Source organism: Leuresthes tenuis, unplaced genomic scaffold, assembly GCF_036924035.1.
Source record: "Leuresthes tenuis unplaced genomic scaffold, fLeuTen1.0.hap1 SCAF_15, whole genome shotgun sequence".
Classification (NCBI taxonomy): Eukaryota; Metazoa; Chordata; class Actinopteri; order Atheriniformes; family Atherinopsidae; genus Leuresthes; species Leuresthes tenuis.
Window position 1 is genome coordinate 7,929,180 of NW_027325369.1, and position 9,171 is coordinate 7,938,350.

Genomic DNA, 9,171 nt, shown 5'->3' on the forward strand with positions numbered 1-9,171 from the left:
ATGTCCGACCATAGTTTGTAAAAAGCGGGTAAGAAAAGGTTCAAATGCCTGACTATACACCATCAAAAGCGGGAGCGGAGATGTTCCGCTGTAAGACGGTGTGAATGTCCGACCATAGTTGTTAAAAAGCGGGTAAGAAAAGGTTAAAATACCCGACTGTACACAATCAATAACGGGAGCGCAGTTGTTCGGCTACAAGAAGGTGTGAAAGTCCAACCATGGTTTGTAAAAAGCTGCTAAGAAAAGGTTCGAATGCCCTAATATATACCATCAAAAGCGGAAGCGGAGGTGTTCGGCTGCAAGAAGGTGTGAACGTCCAACCAAAGTTTGTAAAAAGCAGTTAAGAAAAGGTTCGAATATCCAACCAAACATAATCAAAAGCGGGAGCAGAGCTGTTCGACTGCAAGTAGGTGTGAATGTCCAGCCATAATTACTCACAAACGGGTAAGAAAAGGTAGTATTGCCAGACCATACATGATCAAAACAGGGAGCTGAGGTGGTTCAGCACCAAGGTGTGAATGTCTGACTATAGTTTGTAAAAAGCGGGTAAGCTGCAAATGACCGACTAAATATCAACAAAAGGTCTTCGGATGCAAGTGGGTGTGAATATCCCACCATACAAGTATGGTGGAGAGGAAGCTGTGAACAGCCGACCATAGTTTGCAAAAATCGGGTGAGACAAGGTGCGAATGTCCAACCATACATGATCAAAACAGGGAGCGGAGGTGTTTGGCTGTGACAAGGTGTGAATGTCCACCCAAAATTAATGAAAAGCGGGCAAAAAGTAGGTTTGAATGCCCAAGCATACATCATCAAAAGAAGGAGTGGATGTGTTCGGCTACAAGAAGGTTTGAATGTCCGAGCATAGTTTGTAAAAAGCGGGTAAGAAAAGGTTCGAATGCCCAAACATACACCATCAAAAGAGGGAGCGGAGGTGTTCCGCTGTAAGAAGGTGTGAATGTCCGACCATAGTTGGTAAAAAGTGGGTAAGAAAAGGTTAAAATACCCGACTGTACACAATCAATAGGGGGAGCGGAGTTGTTCGGCTACAAGAAGATGTGAAAGTCCAACCATGGTTTGTAAAAAGCGGGTAAGAAAAGGTTCGAATGCCCGAATATATACCATCAAAAGCAGAAGCGGAGGTGTTCGGCTGCAAGAAGGTGTGAACATCCGACCAAAGTTTGTAAAAAGCAGTTAAGAAAAGGTTCGAATATCCAACCAAACATCATCAAAAGCGGGAGCAGAGCTGTTCGACTGCAAGTAGGTGTGAATGTCCAGCCATAATTACTCACAAACGGGTAAGAAAAGGTAGTATTGCCAGACCATACATGATCAAAACAGGGAGCTGAGGTGGTTCAGCACCAAGGTGTGAATGTCTGACTATAGTTTGTAAAAAGCGGGTAAGATAAGGTTCAAATGCCTGACTATACACCATCAAAAGCGGGAGCGGAGATGTTCCGCTGTAAGACGGTGTGAATGTCCGACCATAGTTGGTAAAAAGCGGGTAAGAAAAGGTTAAAATACCCGACTGTACACAATCAATAGCGGGAGCGGAGTTGTTCGGCTACAAGAAGGTGTGAAAGTCCAACCATCGTTTGTAAAAAGCTGGTAAGAAAAGGTTCGAATGCCCGAATATATACCATCAAAAGCGGAAGCGGAGGTGTTCGGCTGCAAGAAGGTGTGAACGTCCGACCAAAGTTGGCAAAAAGCAGTAAAGAAAAGGTTCGAATATCCAAACATAAATAAAAGCGAGAGAGATTGTGTTCAGCTGCAAGTAGGTGTGAATATCCAGCCATAATTACTCACAAACGGGTAAGAAAAGGTAGTATTGCCAGACCATACATGATCAAAACAGGGAGCGGAGGTGGTTTAGCTGCAAAAAGGGGTGAATGTCCAACTAAAGTTCAAATATATTTACAAAAGCGGGAGGAGAGGTCTTCGGATTAGAGTGGTTGAAATTTCCAACCATAATCTATAAAATGCGGTGAAAAAAAAAGGTGTGAAGGAATGAATTTTATAGCAAAATCCGAAATCATGCATAACTCCGCAAAAGGAACGTATTGCTCAACCAAAGGGATGCTTCTTTCTCATTCAGGGTAATATGAGGAACTTTATGCTTGATACATTTTAGACATGGATAACTATGAAGGACAAAGCAATTTTAACTTGGTTTGAGCAAAGCAATTCATTTTATAGGAAAATCCGAAATCGTGCAGGACTCATGAAAGTAAGCTTATTCTCGGATTCCTGATCCTCCAGTGTTGCTCTTTCCTATACTGCAAAATACAGCCTTGTTCTTTGTTGAAATCGATATAGACATTGATAAATATGAAGGACAAAGCAGTTTCCACTTTGTTTGAGTGAAGGAATTAATTTTATAGCAAAATCCCAAATCAAGCAGAACGTATGAAAATAAGCGTGTTTTCGGATTCCTGATCCTTCAGTGTTGCTATTTCTTCTACTGCAAAATACAATGTTGTTCTTTGTTGAAGTCGATCTAGACATTGATAAATATGAAGGACAAAGCAGTTTTAACTTGGTTTGAGTGAAGGAATTCATTTTATACATAAAATCCCAAATCATGCAGAACGTATGAAAATAAGCTTATTCTCGGATTACTGATCCTTCAGTGTTGCTCTTTCTTCTACTGCAAAATCCAGTGTTGTTCTTTGTTGAAGTCAATCTAGACATTGATAAATATGAAGGACAAAGCAGTTTTAACATAGTTTGAGTGAAGGCATTCATTTATAGTAAAATCAATAATCGTGCAGAACTCATGAAAATAAGCTTATTCTCGGATTCCTAAAACTTTTGATTTGCTCTTTCTTTACTGCAAAGTACAATGTTGTTCTTTGTTGAAGTCGATCTAGACATTGATAAATATGAAGGACAAAGCAGTTTTCACTTGGTTTGAGTGAAGGATTTGCAGCTGAAAACCTCCCGCTCCCGCTTTTGATTGTGTATAGTCGGAATTTCGAGCCTTTTCTTACCCGGTTTTTAGAAATTATGGTTGGACATTCAGACCTTGCAGCCGAAGACCTCCACTCCCTCTTTACATCATACATTGTCGGGCATTCGCACCTTGTCTTACCCGCTTTTTACAAACTATAGTCAGACATTCACACCTTGCAGCTGAACCACCTCAGCTCCCTGTTTTGATCATGTATGGTCTGGCAATACTACCTTTTCTTACCCGTTTGTGAGTAATTATGGCTGGACATTCACACCTACTTGCAGTCGAAAAAGCTCTGCTCCCGCTTTTGATGGTATATATTCGGGCATTCGAACCTTTTCTTAACTGCTTTTTGCAAACTTTGGTCGGACATTCAAACCTTCTTGTAGCCGAAAACCTCCGCTCCCTCTTTTGATCATACATTGTCGGGCATTCGCACCTTTTTTTACCCGTTTGTTACAAACCATGGTCGGACTGTCACACATTCTTGTAGCCATACACCTCCTCTCCCGCTATTGATTGTGTACAGTCGGGTATTTTAACCTTTTCTTACCCGGTTTTTAGAAATTATGGTTAGACATTCAGACCTTGCAGCCGAAGACCTCCACTCCCTCTTTTGATCATACATTGTCGGGCATTCGCACCTTGTCTTACCCGCTTTTTACAAACTATAGTCAGACATTCACACCTTGCAGCTGAACCACCTCAGCTCCCTGTTTTGATCATGTATGGTCTGGCAATACTACCTTTTCTTACCCGTTTGTGAGTAATTATGGCTGGACATTCACACCTACTTGCAGTCGAACAGCTCTGCTCCCGCTTTTGATGGTATATATTCGGGCATTCGAACCTTTTCTTACCCGCTTTTTACAAACCATGGTCGGACTTTCACACCTTCTTGTAGCCAAACAACTCCGCTCCCGCTATTGATTGTGTACAGTCAGGTATTTTAACCTTTTCTTACCCGCTTTTTACCAACTATGGTCGGACATTTACACCTTCTTACTGCGGAACACCTCCGCTCCCTCTTTTGATGGTCTATGTTCGGGCATTCGAACCTTTTCTTACCCGCTTTTTACAAACTATGGTCGGACATTCAAACTTTCTTGTCGCCGAACACATCCACTCCTACTTTTGATGATGTATGGTTGGGCATTTTCACCTTTTCTTACCCATTTTTCAGTAATTATGGGTGGACATTCACACCTTCTTGCAGCTGAACAACTCCTCTCCCGCTTATGATCATGTGCGGTTTGATATTCGAAAATTTTCTTTCATGTTTTAAAGCAATTATTGATGGACATTCAAATCTTCTTGTAGCCGAACACATCTACTCCTGCTTTTGATGATGTATGGTAACCTTTTCTTACCCGCTTTTTACAAACTATGGTCGGACATTCAAACCTTCTTGTAGCCAAAACCCTCCGCTCCCTCTTTTGATCATACATTGTCGGGCATTCGCACCTTATCTTACCCGCTTTTTACAAACTATAGTCAGACATTCACACCTTGCAGCTGAACCACCTCCGCTCCCTGTTTTGATCATGTATGGTCTGGCAATACTACCTTTTCTTACCCGTTTGTGAGTAATTAATCCCAAAATATTGAGCATAAAATAAGTCTTTATGCTGATGATGTATTACTTTTCCTTCAGAACTCACAGACGTCTCTCAGTCACACGATCACACTCATAAATAAATTCTCAGCACTTTCTGACTACTCTATCAACTGGTCTAAGACCACAGTTCTGCCCATTAACTGTAGGGTCCATAATATACCTGCGATCACTTTACAGTCAGGAAATATTAGATATTTAGGCATAAACATTTCCTCCAGGCTCTCAGAGCTAACAAAGATAAATTATGTGCAATTATTAAAGACAGTAGAGGATGATCTCTCGTTGGAAGTCCTTACCTATATCACTTATGGGGAGAGTTACATCCATTAAAATGATGATACTACCAAAAGTTAACTATTTGTTCTCAATGATCCCCATAAAACCATCTGCTACTTGGTTTAAGTCACTAGATTCATGCATCTCCAAATTTCTGTGGAAAAACAAACCACCACGTATTAGTTTAAAAACCCTACAGAAGACCAAGGACAGTGGTGGATTAGATTTACCTCATTTTCAGCACTATTCCTTAGACCAGGGATGTCAAACTCATTTCTACAAGGGGCCAAAATTCAAAACACACTTTAGGTCGCGGGCCGAACAGGATAAACATTTATTTAACACACCAAAACTAAATGTTTTTAGAACATAAATATGAATAAAAACAGACAGGAATATTATTCTGAAATAAACTTAAACCTTAAATTACTTAATTTTTTGCTCTGCATAAAAATATCTTGTTAAATATAACATTCAAATTCCTTTGCTCCTATGTCAATGTATATAAAAAAAATAAACTTAAATATCCCAAAAGATTTTGCTCTCCTTAAAAATATATCCTGTCGAAATTATACAAGTTAGAAATATGAACATGCTACAAAACCTGGAAATATACATAAAATGTGTGCTTTTCAGCAATAACAATTTAAATCATTCAGTTTTCTTTGCTCTTATGACTGATCTGATTATATGCTCTGATCGCAGCCGGATACCTGGCATCTTTTTTTGGCAACAAGTTCGTTTAAGTTTGGTGTAAATTCCTGTGTTGTAGAGATTCTCAGGATGGACAGCAGGTGCTCACCAGTGAGACGACTTCTGTGTGCTGTTTTGTTAATCTTCATCACTGAGAAGAGCTTCTCACACAGATATGTGCTCCCAAACATGCACAAGGTTCGAGCCGCATGAAGACGGAGCTGAGGCATTGATGTAGGGATGGAGTGAATGAACTGTGCGGGTCCTGCAGTGTCGTACTTTGCCTTCAGTGTCCCATTACACTGCAGCTCAATCAGTTCCATCTGAATCTCTGCAGGTGCAGTTTCAACATCGACGGCAAATGGGTTGCGAAGCAACTCAAAACTCTTTTTTTGTGCTTCAAAGTCACTAAAAGGCCGTGCGAACTCAGCGCGTAGTGTGCTCAGTTTGTCGGCAAAGTCCGTTTTGGGGAACACATTTGTGCTGACTTGGTTCAACATTACTTGGCAACAGGGAAAGTGAGGCCAGTTTCACTGTTGCATTTGTGTCTCCCATAAAAGCAGCTTCACTTGAAATGCCTTCACTGCGTCATACATGTCAGTAATCATGCGGTCACGTCCCTGGAGCTGCAGATTTAAGGCGTTAAGATGAGCTGTTATGTCAGCCACAAACGCCAACTCACACTTCCATTTTTCATCCCTCAAAACGGTCTTCCTTTACTGTCCATGAACTGACAGATTTTGTTGCTGAGCTCAAAAACCCTGTTGAGAACTTTCCCCCGACTTAGCCAACGCACCTCTGTATGATAAGGAATGTCGGCAAACTCTGAATCTATCTCCCGCATAAAGGACCGAAACTGCCGGTGATTTAACCCTTTAGCTCGGATAAAGTTTACGGTTTGCGTTACAGTGCTCATCACATGGTCCATCTTCAGGACTTTGCCACATAGTGCTTCCTGGTGTATGATGCAGTGATATGCTGTTAACTCACCAGTACAGTTCTACTCCTGCATCTTCACTCGCATCCTTCCCACTAGTCCACTTTTTGCACTGCACATAGCCGGCGCTCCATCAGTTGTAAGTCCAATAAGTTTGTCCCAGGGCAGTTTCATGTCGGTTACACTTTGACATACGTTTTCAAAAATGTCTTTTCCAGTCGTTGTCCCGTGCATCGATTTAATGTCCATTACTTCCTCCGTTACGCGCAAATTGGAGTCCACTCCACGGATGAAGATAGCCAGTTGTGCAGTATTAGTCATATCAGTACGTTCATCCACAGCAAGAGAGTAGGCAATAAAGTCTTTGCTTCTTTCACTCAACTGTGCTCTTAGATCAGTGGCCATCTCACAAATTCGATCAGTAACCGTATTTCTACTCAGACTTATATTTGCCAGCATCTGCTTTTTGTCTGGACATAACACGTCGAACACCTTGATCATGCAGCTCTTCAAAAATTCTCCCTCCGTAAATGGGCGCGCTGATTTGGCTATCTCCTCTGCCACGATAAAACTTGCTTTCACAGCAGCTTCACTTTGTGATTTTGCACGGGTAAAAAACGTCTGGAATGCCAGATTCTTCTTTAACTCTTCTGTTTTCTGTTTCTTCTGCTCTGAATCCAGGTCTTTCAGGTTATCCTTGTGTTTTGTCTCAAAGTGCCGTCTTATATTGAATTCTTTAATTACAGCCACATTAGCTCCACAAATGAGACACACGGGTTTACCGGCAATGTCACTAAACATATACTCAGCTTCCCATCGGTTATTAAAGGCTCTGTTTTCAGAATCAACTTTTCTCTTCGGCATCGTGAGGGGTATCTTCGGCTAACGGCTATCTTCGTGATATCTTGTAATAGCTAGACTTAATTGACGCGAGAAGTACGCGGCAAGGCAGCTGAAGCGTTGCATTATGGGATCTGTAGTTCTGTGCAGTATTGTGTTATCAGCGCTTCATATCGATGGGCCATGAATAACGATAATGTAAAATGATCTTGCGGGCCAGATATGATTACAAGGCGGGCCGGATGTGGCCCGCGGGCCGTGAGTTTGACACATATGCCTTAGACAATAGGTTACAATATATATCAAAATGGTTTAAACCTTGTTGTTGTCACAGTTCCCAGAGACGTTGTAATCGTTGAGGATTCTATATTCACCCCCTCATTAGAGGCACGTAATGCAGATTGATGACACTGAATCTTCTTCTCTGTTCATTGCTGGCATCATTCCCAGCATCGTAAGTGTTCGTGGCATTGTTAGCCTCTTCTTCTGGATCTTGATATCGAGAATCCTTTTGTATTTCTGGTTTGTCAGTCCTCTGTCTTCGTTCACCGGAGTCTTTGTCTTTTTGTCCTTGAGTTTGGTGATTTTTTCTTCTTTTGATGCCTTGACACAATGTGACAGGTGATACCACGTGGGAGATCCTGTAACTTGGATTGCTGTCCCTGTGCTGCGAAATGGCTGTGCTGCTCAAATGGTCTCTCCTTCATCATGGTTACATGCTGCCATTCCGACATCTCGCCATTCCGACATGGGTCTCCAATTGTCGGAATGGCGACACTTAATTTTTTATCAAACGTCCTACCATTCCGACACTTTTTTCCTCCTATGGTCGGAATGGCGGTATGTTTTTTGTTTTTTTTTAACATACCGCCATTCCGACAGTTCCTTTTAATAGCCTATTTTTTACCCAAAACATTTTGCACTAATGATATGCCGGCGCAAATACGCCCTAAAGTTTGGCGCACAAGCTTTGCACATGCAGAGGCCACAGCCTCGCAAACAAACTTTAATAATCTATTATCAAAATCCCCTGAATTTCAAATATAAAAATACAGATATTAATGTAACTCTGGCGAGACTGAAACTGATTAAGCAGAAATACAGTGTCAGTGAGCTGTCACAGCAGCCAGCTGGAGCGGAGCTCTCCACAGAGCCCATGCGTCTTTTGCACGCTGTCATCATATGCAAAAGTAATAATTGCAATTACAGATATCACGGCTACTGCACAGGACACAGTTGCGAGCACTCTGCCTTGCCTTGCCAATAGGAGAAGATAGAAATGACAGCATAGAACGTATAAAACACAACAAAATGCAGTAAAAACGTTTATTCATGTTATTCACGTGATTTATGAGTACTCACTCCAATTTTGGGAAGCGCGGATGGGTTTTGCGTATTTGGCACAAACACACAACCGCAACGGTTGTAGCTTTATACAGCCTTTTGATATCTTAAGGACCTAACTGGTCACACCTGGGACTAAATGTCATGTAGAGATTGTTTTTACATGACATTACAGCTGAACATATAGCTTTCATCCACAAACCAACGTGGGAGAGCACGAAGACGCATGTGCCAGACGCACATAGGCATGCGTAAAACCAATTTTGACCACTTCATACTGTTTATTTGCTTTCTTTTAGTTAACTTTCGTTTCTTTTGGATTCTTGTGCGTGTTATGGAGCCGTTTTGGTCCATGTTTGTAAGCCTTTTTTTCCTGGATTAAATTTTCGGAAGTTGAAACAAGTGGCATTGGAGTGTGTGATTGAAAACCACCGCGGACTGCTTCTCCTCCTCCAGTTGCCGAGACTTTGTGTTTTTAATAACGCTTGTCTATAAACATGTTAAACATAT

The 9,171-nt window shown here is 41.5% G+C and overlaps 1 pseudogene; it reads right to left on the bottom strand.

Moving 5' to 3' along the window:
* Positions 1-5,381: 5,381 nt before the first annotated feature.
* LOC140270361 (general transcription factor II-I repeat domain-containing protein 2-like) lies at positions 5,382-7,560 on the bottom strand (annotated as a pseudogene).
* Positions 7,561-9,171: the final 1,611 nt, after the last annotated feature.